Source organism: Cherax quadricarinatus, chromosome 79 (genome assembly GCF_038502225.1).
Source record: "Cherax quadricarinatus isolate ZL_2023a chromosome 79, ASM3850222v1, whole genome shotgun sequence".
Classification (NCBI taxonomy): domain Eukaryota; kingdom Metazoa; phylum Arthropoda; class Malacostraca; order Decapoda; family Parastacidae; genus Cherax; species Cherax quadricarinatus.
Genome location: NC_091370.1, coordinates 16037221 through 16053925, shown reverse-complemented (window position 1 = coordinate 16053925; position 16705 = coordinate 16037221). Strand labels below are relative to the sequence as shown.

General features: G+C 44.7%; 1 protein-coding gene across 1 annotated transcript in view; it reads left to right on the top strand.

The window, feature by feature from the left end:
* The first annotated feature begins 387 nt into the window (after window positions 1-387).
* Cht10 (Chitinase 10) overlaps window positions 388-16705 on the top strand; it is a 230269-nt gene continuing 213951 nt past the window's right edge. Inside the window, exon 1 of the mRNA XM_070101974.1 lies at window positions 388-529. The gene's annotated coding sequence lies outside the window, so the exon portion shown is untranslated. The remainder of the gene's footprint in view (window positions 530-16705) is intronic.

Sequence of the window (16705 nt, the reverse complement as noted above, 5' to 3'; positions counted from 1 at the left end):
TGAGTGTAATTCCATCATAGTTTTAAGTTACAACTATGTGTAAAATACATGCAGTGCTGTGCCCTGATTGGCCGAGGAGGACCCCGATAGAGTAGGATTTTCGGGGATGTGATTGGTGGAGGCGACTCTAGCCTCTCCTCCCGTCACCTGATTGGCCCATGGTAAGACACCTTCCTTTTTACTCGATCATAAATTTCCATTTTTTCCCACCGATGGAGTTTTCGAAATGGGATAAAATCTAAATAAGTGCAAAATTACCATCTCCGGACCTTTAACAAGGGAGAAATGGGGGTAAAAATGGTAGTAATGTGGAAGAGATAGGGTAAAAAAGGTTTAGGAGTAGAGAAATGGAAGCGGGGTAGAGGGCCATCCTGGCTAGGCTAGGCTAGGTGAAGTAAAGGCGGACCTTTGTATCAGAGGGTCAGTTAGTGTCCACGTCTATCCCTGCACGCACCTCAGCGCCTCACCCCGTGTCTGCTGTGATAGTTGGGGCTTCTTTCCCGTCGCTCCTAGATCCCGGCACCTCCAGGTCAGTAGCCATCCTCGCTGTTTAGTGTTCCTGGTGGAGTGTTACTGCTGCAGTAGTGCTTGTCATGTATTGTTACTGCTGCAGCAGTAGTACATATTATGTTACTGCTGCAGCAGTAGTACATATTATGTTACTGCTGCAGCAGTAGTACATATTATGTTACTGCTGCAGCAGTAGTACGTATTATGTTACTGCTGCAGCAGTAGTACATATTATGTTACTGCTGCAGCAGTAGTACATATTATGTTACTGCTGCAGCAGTAGTACATATTATGTTACTGCTGCAGCAGTAGTACGTATTATGTTACTGCTGCAGTAGTGTGTATCATGTATTGTTACTCCTGCAGCAGTAGTACATGTTATGTTACTGTTGCAGTAGTAGTATCTGTTTGCCCCCTTTTTACTGTTGTAGTAGTACCTGTTTGCCCCCTGTTACTCCTGTAGAAGTAGTACCTGCCCCAAAGATTTCTGAAACTGCAGTAACTATTTCAGTAAAGAATTTATATTTTCAGAGATACCTATGTGTATAGACTTCAAGACCCAAAAGATACATACTTGAATAAACAAACTTGAGAAATATGCGCTTGTATAAACATCAGACTTGTGAGACACACTTCAAACTGCGTCAAGTAACAAAGTTCAAACTTATAATGTAAACGCTAGCCACGTCTGTGTACAGTTACAGGTGGGAATGACTCTGCGGGTTGTGAGGAGAATCCTAGCACTTCCCGGCACCGTTATCCCTAGGGTTCCTAGCTTGGGGTGTCAAGGTATCGGTATGGATGGGTGACGTCCTAAAATTAAGTATCGGTATTGTCAACAATTTAGATAACGTACCATCACTAGTACTGGCACCTCCCTCCAAAGTTATCTTTCTGGATGAGAGATATCCTATCTCGTCCTTTTATCGTTATCCTGGTATCGTTGTCCATAGTATCGTTATCGCGGATGGCTAGCAAGCTAGGCAGACAGACATGCAGAGAGGTAGGTTGGTAGGCAGTCAAGTTGGCAGGCTGATTGGCTTACTGACAGACAAGCAGGCTGGTTGATTGACTTCTGACAGGCAGGCAGGGAGGATGGTTGGCTTACTGACAGGCAGACAGGCTGGTTGGTTTACTGACAGGCAGACAGGCTGGTTGGCTTACTGACAGGCAGGCGGGCAGGCTGGTTGGCTTACTGACAGGCAAGCGGGCAGGCTGGTTGGCTTACTGACAGGCAGGCAGGATGGTCGATTGGCTACGGACAAGCAGGCTGGTTGGTTGGCTTACTGACAGGCAGGCAGGCTGGTTGGCTTACTAACAAGCAAGCTGGTTGATTGGCTTACTGACAGGCAGGCAGAAAGGCTGGTTGGCTTACTGACAGGCAGGCAGAAAGGCTGGTTGGCTTACTGACAGGCAGGCAGAAAGGCTGGTTGGCTTACTGACAGGCAGACAGGCTGTTTGGCTTACTGACAGGCAGGCTGGTTGGCTTACTGACAGACAGGCAGGCAGGCAGGCTGGTTGGCTTACTGACAGGCAGGCAGGCAACAAGGAGCTAGCCAATACGAGTCAGTTATTCAAGCAGATGCTGGGCCAGGAGTTGCAGGCAGCTGAGGTAGGCAGAGATTAAGGAGAGTTTGAAACTTGCAAGTTCAAGGTTACTCCAGCCTCGCATGAATGAGTGGGCGCCTTGCAAGAGCGTATACTCTCAAGGAGACCTTTACAACTCTCCTCCAGCAATTTGAGGACAATAATACGGAAAGAATTGTTGAAAATGGTATACAATACCAAGATGATTAAGACACATGTACAACAGTTGGGTATCTTAATTGATGAAACGTTTCGCCTATACAGTAGGCTTCTTCAGTCAAATACAAAGGGAGCAATAGTAATGATATGAAGATGTAATCAGTTCATCACCCTTGAAGAAACAGTATTTGGGGTTGTCAGTCCCTGAGCCTGGAGAAGAGTTCAGCTCCATCAAAGCTTATTCCTTGGGCATATGTTTTTGTTAGTAGGTTTGGGTTTGAGAAAGACCTACCTAGTGTGGGCCAGTAGGTCTCCTGCAGTGTTCCTCCTTATGTCCTTGTGCCTCGTTTAGTAAAATCAGTAGACTATTGGATGTTACTGGCTCCTGGAGTCGGCTGGGTTACTAATACGTCTGGAGTTAGCACCACCAAGTCTTGTAGCTCTAACTAAATGTAAACTTTGTCACCAACATCTTAGGTACACTGGACTGAATGTAAACTTGTCACCAGCAACTTTGTTACACTTAATTTAATTGTAAACTTTTATCGGCAGAATTTGTTTCACCTCCTGCATTATTACTTAAAAAAAAAAAAAAAAAAAAAAAAAAAAAAAGACAGTTTATACAACTTCCTCAAATGTTCAAGAAAAATCTACATACTTCATGATTATTGCCCAAATTTCCATCCAAATATCCTAAAACTGCCCCACAAATGCTCATTCACAATTATTATCCAAAACATCTTATCAAACAGCCAAGCTCTGCCTTTTATAAATAAATATTAACCATTTTACATGGAAAAAAAGCACATACGTCCAGTTTGGTCCTTAAAGGAAACGTTTCGACATTTGGAATCGCCACGCTGGACGATTTCCTTCCTACTATTTGCTATCCCTTTGGGAATAGTAAATTTGTTATTAATCCCGAGAGTTTTGTATCCTTTGTAATTTTCTTAATAGTGTCTTAGTATGTCCCTTGACCTAGTGGGTCTTAGTAGGTCCCTTGAAGTAGTGGGTCTTAGTGTGTCCCTTGAAGAAGTGGGTCTTCGTAGGTCCCTTGAAGTAGTGGGTCTTAGTAGGTCCCTTGAAGTAGTGGGTCTTAGTAGGTCCCTTGAACTAGTGGGTCTTAGTAGGTCCCTTGAAGTAGTGGGTCTTAGTAGGTCCCTTGAAGTAGTGGGTCTTAGTAAGTCCCTTGAACTAGTGGGTCTTAGTAGGTCCCTTAAACTAGTGGGTCTTAGTAGGTCCCTTGAACTAGTGGGTCTTAGTAGGTCCCTTGAAGTAGTGGGTCTTAGTAGGTCCCTTGAAGTAGTGGGTCGTAGTAGGTCCCTTGAACTAGTGGGTCTTAGTAGGTCCCTTGAACTAGTGGGTCTTAGTATGTCCCTTGAGCCAGTGGGTCTTAGTATGTTCCTTGAAGTAGTTGGTCTTAGTAGGTCCCTTGAAGTAGTGGGTCTTAGTAGGTCCCTTGAAGTAGTGGGCCTTAGTAGGTCCCTTGAACTAGTGGGTCTTAGTAGGTCCCTTGAAGTAGTGGGTCTTAGTATGCCCTTTGAAGTAGTGGGTCTTAGTATGCCCTTTGAAGTAGTGGGTCTTAGTAGGTCCCTTGAACTAGTGGGTCTTAGTAGGTCCCTTGAACTAGTGGGTCTTAGTAGGTCCCTTGAACTAGTGGGTCTTAGTAGGTCCCTTGAAGTAGTGGGCCTTAGTAGGTCCCTTGAACTAGTGGGTCTTAGTAGGTCCCTTGAACTAGTGGGTCTTATTAGGTCCCTTGAACTAGTGGGTCTTAGTAGGTCCTTTGAAGTAGTGGGTCTTAGTAGGTCCCTTGAACTAGTGGGTCTTAGTAGGTCCCTTGAAGAAGTGGGTCTTAGTAGGTCCCTTGAACTAGTGGGTCTTAGTAGACCCCTTGAACTAGTGGGTCTTAGTAGGTCCCTTGAACTAGTGGGTCTTAGTAGGTCCCTTGAACTAGAGGGTCTAAGTAGGTCCCTTGAACTAGTGGGTCTTAGTAGGTCCCTTGAACTAGTGGGTCTTAGTAGGCCCCTTGAACCAGTGGGTCTTAGTAGGTCCCTTGAAGCAGTGGGTCTTAGTATGTTCCTTGAAGTAGTGGGTCTTAGTAGGTCCCTTGAAGTAGTGGGTCTTAGTAGGTCCCTTGAACTAGTGGGTCTTAGTAGGTCCCTTGAACTAGTTGGTCTTAGTATGTCCCTTGAACCAGTGGGTCTTAGTATGTTCCTTGAAGTAGTGGGTCTTAGTAGGTCCCTTGAAGTAGTGGGCCTTAGTAGGTCCCTTGAACTAGTGGGTCTTAGTAGGTCCCTTGAAGTAGTGGGTCTTAGTATGCCCTTTGAAGTAGTGGGTCTTAGTATGCCCTTTGAAGTAGTGGGTCTTAGTAGGTCCCTTGAACTAGTGGGTCTTAGTAGGTCCCTTGAACTAGTGGGTCTTAGTAGGTCCCTTGAACTAGTGGGTCTTAGTAGGTCCCTTGAAGTAGTGGGTCTTAGTAGGTCCCTTGAAGCAGTGGGTCTTAGTATGTTCCTTGAAGTAGTGGGTCTTAGTAGGTCCCTTGAAGTAGTGGGTCTTAGTAGGTCCCTCGAAGTAGTGGGCCTTAGTAGGTCCCTTGAACTAGTGGGTCTTAGTAGGTCCCTTGAAGTAGTGGGTCTTAGTATGCCCTTTGAAGTAGTGGGTCTTAGTATGCCCTTTGAAGTAGTGGGTCTTAGTAGGTCCCTTGAACTAGTGGGTCTTAGAAGGTCCCTTGAACTAGTGGGTCTTAGTAGGTCCCTTGAACTAGTGGGTCTTAGTAGGTCCCTTGAAGTAGTGGGTCTTAGTAGGTCCCTTGAACTAGTGGGTCTTAGTAGGTCCCTTGAACTAGTGGGTCTTAGTATGTCCCTTGACCTAGTGGGTCTTAGTAGGTCCCTTGAAGTAGTGGGTCTTAGTGTGTCCCTTGAAGAAGTGGGTCTTCGTAGGTCCCTTGAAGTAGTGGGTCTTAGTAGGTCCCTTGAAGTAGTGGGTCTTAGTAGGTCCCTTGAACTAGTGGGTCTTAGTAGGTCCCTTGAAGTAGTGGGTCTTAGTAGGTCCCTTGAAGTAGTGGGTCTTAGTAAGTCCCTTGAACTAGTGGGTCTTAGTAGGTCCCTTAAACTAGTGGGTCTTAGTAGGTCCCTTGAACTAGTGGGTCTTAGTAGGTCCCTTGAAGTAGTGGGTCTTAGTAGGTCCCTTGAAGTAGTGGGTCGTAGTAGGTCCCTTGAACTAGTGGGTCTTAGTAGGTCCCTTGAACTAGTGGGTCTTAGTATGTCCCTTGAGCCAGTGGGTCTTAGTATGTTCCTTGAAGTAGTTGGTCTTAGTAGGTCCCTTGAAGTAGTGGGTCTTAGTAGGTCCCTTGAAGTAGTGGGCCTTAGTAGGTCCCTTGAACTAGTGGGTCTTAGTAGGTCCCTTGAAGTAGTGGGTCTTAGTATGCCCTTTGAAGTAGTGGGTCTTAGTATGCCCTTTGAAGTAGTGGGTCTTAGTAGGTCCCTTGAACTAGTGGGTCTTAGTAGGTCCCTTGAACTAGTGGGTCTTAGTAGGTCCCTTGAACTAGTGGGTCTTAGTAGGTCCCTTGAAGTAGTGGGCCTTAGTAGGTCCCTTGAACTAGTGGGTCTTAGTAGGTCCCTTGAACTAGTGGGTCTTATTAGGTCCCTTGAACTAGTGGGTCTTAGTAGGTCCTTTGAAGTAGTGGGTCTTAGTAGGTCCCTTGAACTAGTGGGTCTTAGTAGGTCCCTTGAAGAAGTGGGTCTTAGTAGGTCCCTTGAACTAGTGGGTCTTAGTAGGCCCCTTGAACTAGTGGGTCTTAGTAGGTCCCTTGAACTAGTGGGTCTTAGTAGGTCCCTTGAACTTGAACTAGTGGGTCTTAGTAGGTCCCTTGAACTAGTGGGTCTTAGTAGGTCCCTTGAACTAGTAGGGTCTTAGTATGTAGGTGGGTCCCCTTGAACTAGTGGGTCTTAGTAGGTCCCTTGAACTAGTGGGTCTTAGTAGGTCCCTTGAACTAGTTGGTCTTAGTATGTCCCTTGAACCAGTGGGTCTTAGTATGTTCCTTGAAGTAGTGGGTCTTAGTAGGTCCCTTGAAGTAGTGGGCCTTAGTAGGTCCCTTGAACTAGTAGGGTCTTAGTATGCCCTTTGAAGTCCCTTGAAGTAGTTGGTCTTAGTAGGTCCCTTGAAGTAGTGGGTCTTAGTAGGTCCCTTGAAGTAGTGGGCCTTAGTACGTCCCTTGAACTAGTGGGTCTTAGTAGGTCCCTTGAAGTAGTGGGTCTTAGTATGCCCTTTGAAGTAGTGGGTCTTAGTATGCCCTTTGAAGTAGTGGGTCTTAGTAGGTCCCTTGAACTAGTGGGTCTTAGTAGGTCCCTTGAACTAGAGGGTCTAAGTAGGTCCCTTGAACTAGTGGGTCTTAGTAGGTCCCTTGAAGTAGTGGGTCTTAGTAGGTCCCTTGAAGCAGTGGGTCTTAGTATGTTCCTTGAAGTAGTGGGTCTTAGTAGGTCCCTTGAAGTAGTGGGTCTTAGTAGGTCCCTCGAAGTAGTGGGCCTCTTAGTAGGTCCCTTGAAGTAGTGGGTCTTAGTATGCCCTTTGAAGTAGTGGGTCTTAGTATGGTAGTGGGTCCCTTGAACTAGTGGGTCTTAGTAGGGGTCTTAGTAGGTCCCTTGAACTAGTGGGTCTTAGTAGGTCCCTTGAAGTAGTGGGTCTAGTGGGTCTTAGTAGGTCCCTTGAACTAGAGGGTCTAAGTAGGTCCTTTGAACTAGTGGGTCTTAGTAGGTCCCTTGAACTAGTGGGTCTTAGTAGGTCCCTTGAACTAGTGGGTCTTAGTAGGTCCCTTGAACTAGTGGGTCTTAGTAGGTCCCTTGAACTAGAGGGTCTAAGTAGGTCCCTTGAACTAGTGGGTCTTAGTAGGTCCCTTGAACTAGTGGGTCTTAGTAGGTCCCTTGAACCAGTGGGTCTTAGTAGGTCCCTTGAAGCAGTGGGTCTTACAGACACCTTAAACCAGTGAGTCTTAGGACTATTGTAATGGTCATGTGACTATTCTTTATTCTTGTAACTAGTTCGGTATTATTGTACGTGGTAAACATTTGATTACCACCCGCATCATGGGTATTGGGCGACTACCACCCACAGGATGGGTATGGGGCGACTGCTGCCCCTCCCATGAAGACAACGGGTCAGGAAGACAGCGGGTCAGGAATACAGGTAGTCAGGAAGATAGGAGTCAAGAAGACGGGTCAGGAAGACAGGGGTCAAGAAGACAAAAGATACACAACAATGCATTTATGAAACTCCTTGGGCTCAGGAGCTGTAGTCTGACACCAGTAGTTGAATCTGTGAGGTCATGACCTTACAAGGGTCGTACCTTAATCCCGGTGAAGATCTCTTGAATCAAGGTAGTAAGAGATATCCTCCATTGTCTTGGAATCAAGCCTGACTACCTCCCGTTCCCCAAGCACTGTATGACCTCCTACAAGCTTAACCCGAGTGGTGTCAGATGGCACTAATAAGCGGAGGTCATGACACGGACGCTGCACTCCATTGTGCCTACGGTTAATGATTAAGGGGAGGGAGGTTTGTAACCTATAGACTACACGGGAGTCATTAAGGCTGCGCGTAGCCTCTTCACCGCCGGACAAGAATACATTATTCCTTTTAATCGGAATTAAATTATACTCTCAGCATATATACGTCGTAAGCTCCTCTCTGTGTATTACTCTCGGTGTACGGAATATATCCTGTGTATGTCCACGAGAAATGTATGTTTGAATATTTTTTCCAGAGGACCGTAAGTGCAAGAACAGTCATATAAGAGGAGTAAACAATGGCCAGATAGGACTGGTGATAAGATTTAACTTACAACGTCACGTAGCTTTTGACTTATGGCTCTCAGTTCAAGGTCACGCCGCACCGTTCAGTCTTGTGGGGAAGGTTGTGACCCGTGTATTTATAAGTAGGACTATGTCTGACTTCGAGAACATGTGAGGAACTTTAGTGTGGATTCCATAGCCCGAATAGTACTTAGAAAGCACTAGCAAAACTCAAACAATGCTTTGAAAGCACTAACAAATCCTGCACCATAGCCCGAAAACGTGAACCAGGCTCGGACAAGAGTTCAGGCAGAGCCGGACAAGGATTCAGTATCATTTATAAGAGATCAGGTGAAAATATAGTGCATCACTTCACACCGTATATTCAGAAGGAAGTGAATGATATCATTATATTTATACATTGAAGCAGTCTCAAACGCTCGTGGGTCATTGAACGTAAGGAAGAGTGGAGGTTCGATCATCCATCCACGAATGGTGACAGGGACACTGTACCTGCCTGTACTCGCTTAATTCACTGCTGTCATGCCTTGTAATACATGCATGTAAACGACCTTAGATCATATAGAAGTGATGAAGCTTCACATTGTTTATGGTATTTTGATTTCATTGTAAAGGATTAATCTGAAGTCTTAATAACACAATGGATCGACTTATGGGATAGACTAAAGTACAATAAGATTACGAGAGCGAGACTAACGAAAGGAATTCTTCCTGCTATAGTCTGTTTTCTAAGAATTACTAAAGTACAATGTTATATTCACCAAGAGGTGTATGTCTCTCAGTGTATTTAAGCTGAGAGTTTGTTTTATTCCCTATTCTATGGATTTAGGTATTTTGACTAGTGGTGCACAGATGACATACGTCCTTAATGATTTTCATGTCGTTCATACTTTTTAAAGACGCTAAGGCAAGGAGTCTGCTAATACACCTAGTCGACTGGCACAAGCATGTAAGTGCATCGGATATCAAAAAAAAACTAGTCGAGAGTGAATAACCTCATTAGTATGGTGGGGACGCGAGTCAAGAAGACATGCCCAGTTTACCAAGAGCTAAAAACGAAGCAAACCGCTTGACAAGCGACCCGTGAAGTGTATTACCTTAGCATGTAAGGCAACGCTGAGAGGGATTGAGCAAGCACTGGTGTAACCAATACATCGCATGGGGGTTAAATACGGTGATGAGAAAGAGAGCGTTTTCTAGGAGAGGAAATCGTCCAGTACGAAGCAATTTAGAAAAGGTTGACGTGTTCCTGGAAGCGAAGGGTGTGCCTGGAAGCAAGAGGACCATGTCGGTGTTACCGTCTAAGGTGAACCAAGCAACACATGCACTCAGTCTGCCTTTTCTTTCTCTCTCTTTCTCGACCGTCCACATAAACACTCGCCCACCAGCTGGTAGCCTGCATCGACCATCTGTCATTCAACTGTATACAAAAAATATTAAAAATATATGTTAATGTCGTTGGGCATTCTTGGAGGCCAGTGTGTGGGGAGGGAGGGGCAGGTAACGATGGAGTGATTGTGGAGGCAGGAGGGAGTGGAGGACATAGAAGAGTGATGGAGTGAGCACTAACGAGAGAGAGGTGGAAGGAAGGAGGAAGAGATGGGTGTGTAGGAGAGGGAGAGAGAGAGAGAGAGGGGGGGGGGAGAGGTACTCTCTCATCCTTCAGTTTAGCTTGTCCACAAACCTTCGAAGATGTCAGGTAAAAAGGCTTCAGGAGTAATCTTGCCTTACGCTGTCATGTAGGAGGACTGCAAAATATTGTCAGCAATCTTGCCTGACGCTGTCAGGTAGAAAAACTGCAAAATATTTTCAGCAATCTTGCCCGACGTGGTTCACCTCTGACCTTCAGTGCTACTTGGCAAGTAGTACTCATTTGTTGATGCCAGTCCACTGCTGAAATATATCCATACCACGGACTCTGTCGAGATATAATGATGCTGATAACACTAACAGTAATAAGGATAATAAATAATGAATGTGGAGGATAGCAGATGGAGACGGGATCACTACTTACGTTCCCGTTTATATTACCTGCGATTCCTTAATAATAATAATAAATTTATATTTCTTATATTACGAATACAATGTAGATAAATAGTTCAGTAAACCAACAGGATGATGAATTAGACACTTGAGTATCTCGACTGTGGAAAATTAAGATACCAGGTGTTGCACAAGTGTCTAATTCGAATTAAAACAGGTATTATCATCATTGTTAGTATTACTGCTATAAATAATAGTGTATTATTATTATTATTATTATTATTATTATTATTATTATTATTATTAATGTAATTTTTTACTGTTAATGCATTTTTATATTTATCTGTTGTGTCATTCTAAATTAAAAATAACGTAATGATATTAAAGATACAGGAACATTACTGTAGGCCTATTTGCCTATGAAATTAAATTATAAGCATTCTTAAAAGACACTTCTTCCCTTGAGGAATTGAGAACTACTTAGAAAGTGTCTCCTGGAAGCTGGAGTACGCCCCACACCCCTGGTTAGTGAGGCTACGACTACTTAACAATTCCCTTCCTTTTAGGAGAACTTTTTGTGTGTTCATATGAATTTATAAGAACTTGTTATAGTCTTAAGTCCAGCTTGCTGCTGCTGCTGCTGCTGTTGCTGTTGTTGCTGCTACTGCTGCTGCTGCTGCTGCTGCTGCTGCTGCTGCTGCTGCTGCTGCTGCTGCTGCTGCTGCTGCTGCTGCTGCTGCTGCTACCCCTGCTGCTGCTGCTGCTGCTACTGCTGTTGTTGCTGATGTTGCTGCTGCTACTGCTGTTGTTGCTGATGTTGCTGCTGCTACTGCTGTTGTTGCTGATGTTGCTGCTGCTACTGCTGTTGTTGCTGCTGTTGCTGCTGCTGCTGCTGCTGCTGCTGTTGCTGCTGCTGCTACTGCTGCTGTTACTGGTGCTCCTTCAGACTGAACACTTTGTATCGAGAGAGAGGGACTGAACACCTGTCAAGACTAAAAGACTGAACACCTTTTATCAAGACTGAGGGACTGACACTGCCGAAGATTCCCAGGTGTTGCACATGTGACTTAAATAAAACACTAATTGGGCTAGAAACCCTCCTTAGGCCTACCTTCTCGTTGGCCTGTGTTGTATCAAGCTCGGAGAAAATAATAGTGGAATATTGCAGTAGGCCTATTGGCTTGTGCCAGACGTTTCTAAGACTCAAAAGCTTCAGTAGGCCTACTAGCTTAGGTGTTATTCTTTCCTAACGCTAGTAGGCCTACTGGTTCATGCTAGAGAGATCCCAACTTATTTTTAAAGTATTAAGTAACATTCTTTTTTAAGTTTTCTAACTATCTCTAACACCCAAGAGTATCTCTGACACCCAAGAGTATCTCTGACACCCAAGAGTATCTCTGACACCCAAGAGTATCTCTGACACCCAAGAGTATCTCTGACACCCAAGAGTATCTCTAACACCCAAGAGTATCTCTGACACCCAAGAGTATCTCTGACACCCAAGAGTATCTCTGACACCCAAGAGTATCTCTAACACCCAAGAGTATCTCTGACACCCAAGAGTATCTCTAACACCCAAGAGTATCTCTGACACCCAAGAGTATCTCTGACACCCAAGAGTATCTCTGACACCCAAGAGTATCTCTGACACCCAAGAGTATCTCTGACACCCAAGAGTATCTCTGACACCCAAGAGTATCTCTAACACCCAAGAGTATCTCTGACACCCAAGAGTATCTCTGACACCCAAGAGTATCTCTGACACCCAAGAGTATCTCTAACACCCAAGAGTATCTCTGACACCCAAGAGTATCTCTAACACCCAAGAGTATCTCTGACACCCAAGAGTATCTCTGACACCCAAGAGTATCTCTGACACCCAAGAGTATCTCTGACACCCAAGAGTATCTCTGACACCCAAGAGTATCTCTAACACCCAAGAGTATCTCTGACACCCAAGAGTATCTCTGACACCCAAGAGTATCTCTGACACCCAAGAGTATCTCTGCTCATCCTCAGAGTATCTCTGACACCCAAGAGTATCTCTGACACCCAAGAGTATCTCTGACACTCAAGAGTATCTCTGCTCATCCTCAGAGTATCTCTGACACCCAAAAGTATCTCTGACACCCAAGAGTATCTCTGCTCATCCTCAGAGTATCTCTGACACCCAAGAGTATCTCTGCTCATCCTCAGAGTATCTCTGACACCTAAGAGTATCTCTGCTCATCCTCAGAGTATCTCTGACACCCAAGAGTATCTCTGACACCCAAGAGTATCTCTGCTCATCTTCAGAGTATCTCTGACACCCAAGAGTATCTCTGACACCCAAGAGTATCTCTGACACCCAAGAGTATCTCTGACACCCAAGAGTATCTCTAACACCCAAGAGTATCTCTGACACCCAAGAGTATCTCTAACACCCAAGAGTATCTCTGACACCCAAGAGTATCTCTGACACCCAAGAGTATCTCTGACACCCAAGAGTATCTCTGACACCCAAGAGTATCTCTGACACCCAAGAGTATCTCTAACACCCAAGAGTATCTCTGACACCCAAGAGTATCTCTGACACCCAAGAGTATCTCTGACACCCAAGAGTATCTCTGCTCATCCTCAGAGTATCTCTGACACCCAAGAGTATCTCTGACACCCAAGAGTATCTCTGACACTCAAGAGTATCTCTGCTCATCCTCAGAGTATCTCTGACACCCAAAAGTATCTCTGACACCCAAGAGTATCTCTGCTCATCCTCAGAGTATCTCTGACACCCAAGAGTATCTCTGCTCATCCTCAGAGTATCTCTGACACCCAAGAGTATCTCTGCTCATCCTCAGAGTATCTCTGACACCCAAGAGTATCTCTGACACCCAAGAGTATCTCTGCTCATCTTCAGAGTATCTCTGACACCCAAGAGTATCTCTACTCATCCTCAGAGTATCTCTGACACCCAAGAGTATCTCTGCTCATCCTCAGAGTATATCTGACACCAAAGAGTATCTCTGCTCATCCTCAGAGTATCTCTGACACCCAAGAGTATCTCTGCTCATCCTCAGAGTATCTCTAACACCCAAGATTATCTCTGCTCATCCTCAGAGTATCTCTTAACACCCAAGAGTATCTCTGCTCATCCTCAGAGTATCTCTAACACCCAAGAGTATCTCTGCTCATCCTCAGAGTATCTCTAACACCCAAGAGTATCTCTGCTCATCCTCAGAGTATCTCTAACACCCAAGAGTATCTCTAACACCCAAGAGCATCTCTGCTCATCCTCAGAGTATCTCTGACACCCAAGAGTATCTCTACTCATCCTCAGAGTATCTCTTAACACCCAAGAGTATCTCTGCTCATCCTCAGAGTATCTCTGACACCCAAGAGTATCTCTGCTCATCCTCAGAGTATCTCTGACACCCAAGAGTATCTCTGCTCATCCTCAGAGTATCTCTGACACCCAAGAGTATCTCTGCTCATCCTCAGAGTATCTCTGACACCCAAGAGTATCTCTGCTCATCCTCAGAGTATCTCTGACACCCAAGAGTATCTCTGCTCATCCTCAGAGTATCTCTTAACACCCAAGAGTATCTCTGCTCATCTTCAGAGTATCTCTTAACACCCAAGAGTATCTCTGCTCATCCTCAGAGTATCTCTTAACACCCAAGAGTATCTCTGCTCATCCTCAGAGTATCTCTTATCACCCAAGAGTATCTCTGCTCATCCTCAGAGTATCTCTGACACCTAAGAGTATCTCTGCTCATCCTCAGAATATCTCTGACACCCAAGAGTTTCTCTGCTCATCCTCAGAGTATCTCTAACACCCAAGAGTATTTATGCTCATCCTCAGAGTATCTCTTAACACCCAAGAGTATCTCTGCTCATCCTAAGAGTATCCCTTAACACCCAAGAGTATCTCTGCTCATCCTCAGAGTATCTCTTAATACCCAAGAGTATCTGCTCATGTTCAGAGTATCTCTTAACACCCAAGAGTATCTCTGCTCATCCTCAGAGTATCTCTGACACCCAAGAGTATCTCTGCTCATCCTAAGAGTATCTCTTAACACCCAAGAGTATCTCGGCTTATCCTTAGAGTATCTCTTAATACCCAAGAGTATCTCCCTCTCATCCTCAGAGTATCTCTGACACCCAAGAGTATCTCTGCTCATCCTCAGAGTATCTGCTCATCCTAAGAGTATCTCTGACACCCAAGAGTATCTCTGCTCATCCTCGGAGTATCTCTAACACCCAAGAGTATCTCTGCTCATCCTCAGAGTATCTCTTTACACCCAAGAGTATCTCTGCTCATCCTCAGAGTATCTCTGACACCCAAGAGTATCTCTGCTCATCCTCAGAGTATCTCTAACACCCAAGAGTATCTCTGCTCATTCTCTGAGTATCTCTGACACCCAAGAGTATCTCTGCTCATCCTCAGAGTATCTCTAACACCCAAGAGTATCTCTGCTCATCCTCAGAGTATCTCTTAACACCCAAGAGTGTCTCTGCTCATCCTCAGAGTATCTCTGACACCCAAGAGTATCTCTGCTCATCCTCAGAGTATCTCTGACACCCAAGAGTATCTCTGCTCATCCTCAGAGCATCTCTAACACCCAAGAGTATCTCTGCTCATCCTCAGAGTATCTCTGACACCCAAGAGTATCTCTGACACCCAAGAGTATCTGTGTTCATCCTCAGAGTATCTCTAACACCCAAGAGTATCTCTGCTCATCCTCAGAGTATCTCTGACACCCAAGCGTATCTCTGCTCATCCTCAGAGTATTTTTGACACCCAAGAGTATTTCTGCTCATCCTCAGAGTATCTCTGACACTCAAGAGTATCTCTGCTCATCCTCAGAATATCTCTGACACCCAAGAGTATCTATGCTCATCCCCAGAGTATCTCTGACACCCAAGAGTATCTCTGCTCATCCTCAGAGTATCTCTGACAACCAAGAGTATCTATGCTCATCCTCAGAGTATCTCTTAACACCCAAGAGTATCTCTGCTCATCCTAAGAGTATCTCTTAACACCCAAGAGTATCTCTGCTCATCCTTAGAGTATCTCTTAATATCCAAGAGTATCTCGGCTCATCCTCAGAGTATCTCTGACACCCAAGAGTATCTATGCTCATCCTCAGAGTATCTCTGACACCCAAGAGTATCTCTGCTCATCCTAAGAGTATCTCTGACACCCAAGAGTATCTCTGCTCATCCTCAGAGTATCTCTTAACACCCAAGAGTATCTCTGCTCATCCTCAGAGTATCTCTGACACCCAAGAGTATCTCTGCTCATCCTCAGAGTACCTCTGACACCCAGGAGTATCTCTGCTCATCCTCAGAGTATCTCTAACACCCAAGAGTATCTCTGCTCATCCTCAGAGTATCTCTGACACCCAAGAGTATCTCTGCTCATCCTCAGAGTATCTCTGACACCCTAGAGTATCTCTGCTCATCCTCAGAGTATCTCTAACACCCAAGAGTATCTCTGCTCATCCTCAGAGTATCTCTGACACCCAAGAGTATCTCTGACACCCAAGAGTATCTATGTTCATCCTCAGAGTATCTCTAACACCCAAGAGTATCTCTGCTCATCCTCAAGAGTATCTCTGACACCCAAGAGTATCTCTGCTCATCCTCAGAGTATCTCTGACACCCAAGAGTATCTCTGCTCATCCTCAGAGTATCTCTGACACTCAAGAGTACCTTTGCTCATCCTCAGAATATCTCTGACACCCAAGAGTATCTATGCTCATCCTCAGAGTATCTCTGACACCCAAGAGTATCTCTGCTCATCCTCAGAGTATCTCTGACACCCAAGAGTATCTCTGCTCATCCTCAGAGTATCTCTGACACCCAAGAGTATCTCTGCTCATCCTCAGAATATCTCTGACACCCAAGAGTATCTCTGCTCATCCTCAGAGTATCTCTGACACCCAAGAGTATCTCTGCTCATCCTCAGAATATCTCTGACACCCAAGAGTATCTATGCTCATCCTCAGAGTATCTCTGACACCCAAGAGTATCTCTGCTCATCCTTAGACGGGAAAATATTACACCCACTCTGCAAGTTTGAAGCCGATCTGACGAGGCTTTCTCGAGATATAAGTGCCGATTAGGCAAATCGTTATATTTTGGCTTAAATAGCAACGCTTTTCTTGCCGGATAAGACGATCGAAAATTTGTGTATGCAATAATTTCGCAAAAATCATTCTGAACATAAGGAAAAAAATAAATTTCATTGTGTTCGTTTATTATTAAATTATTGTAAACTTATCTAAAATATGTTTAGTTGAATTAGGCTAAATTAAATTGCGCTTGTTATATTAAGGTTAGGTAAGTTTTCTAAGGTTCTTTTGGTACAAAATTACTAATTTTTATATTAACATAAATTAAAAATATATATGTTTAAACGTATGTGTTGAGAGGATTTCAGGGGTCAACGCTCCCGCGTCTGTGACCAGGCCTCGAGGTGGGTCACGGCTAATTGACTAGTTTTACCTATTCGGCACGACATATATATTTAAGGCGATTGCTACGAAGGTGAGCTTAAAATTCTACTCAAGATTGACCATTAGCTTGCTAGATAAAAGCGAGCCGATACTCGTGTGCGTGGCTGCGCATGATACAGGCACCTTGTGTGCGTGGCTGCGCATGATACAGGTACCTTG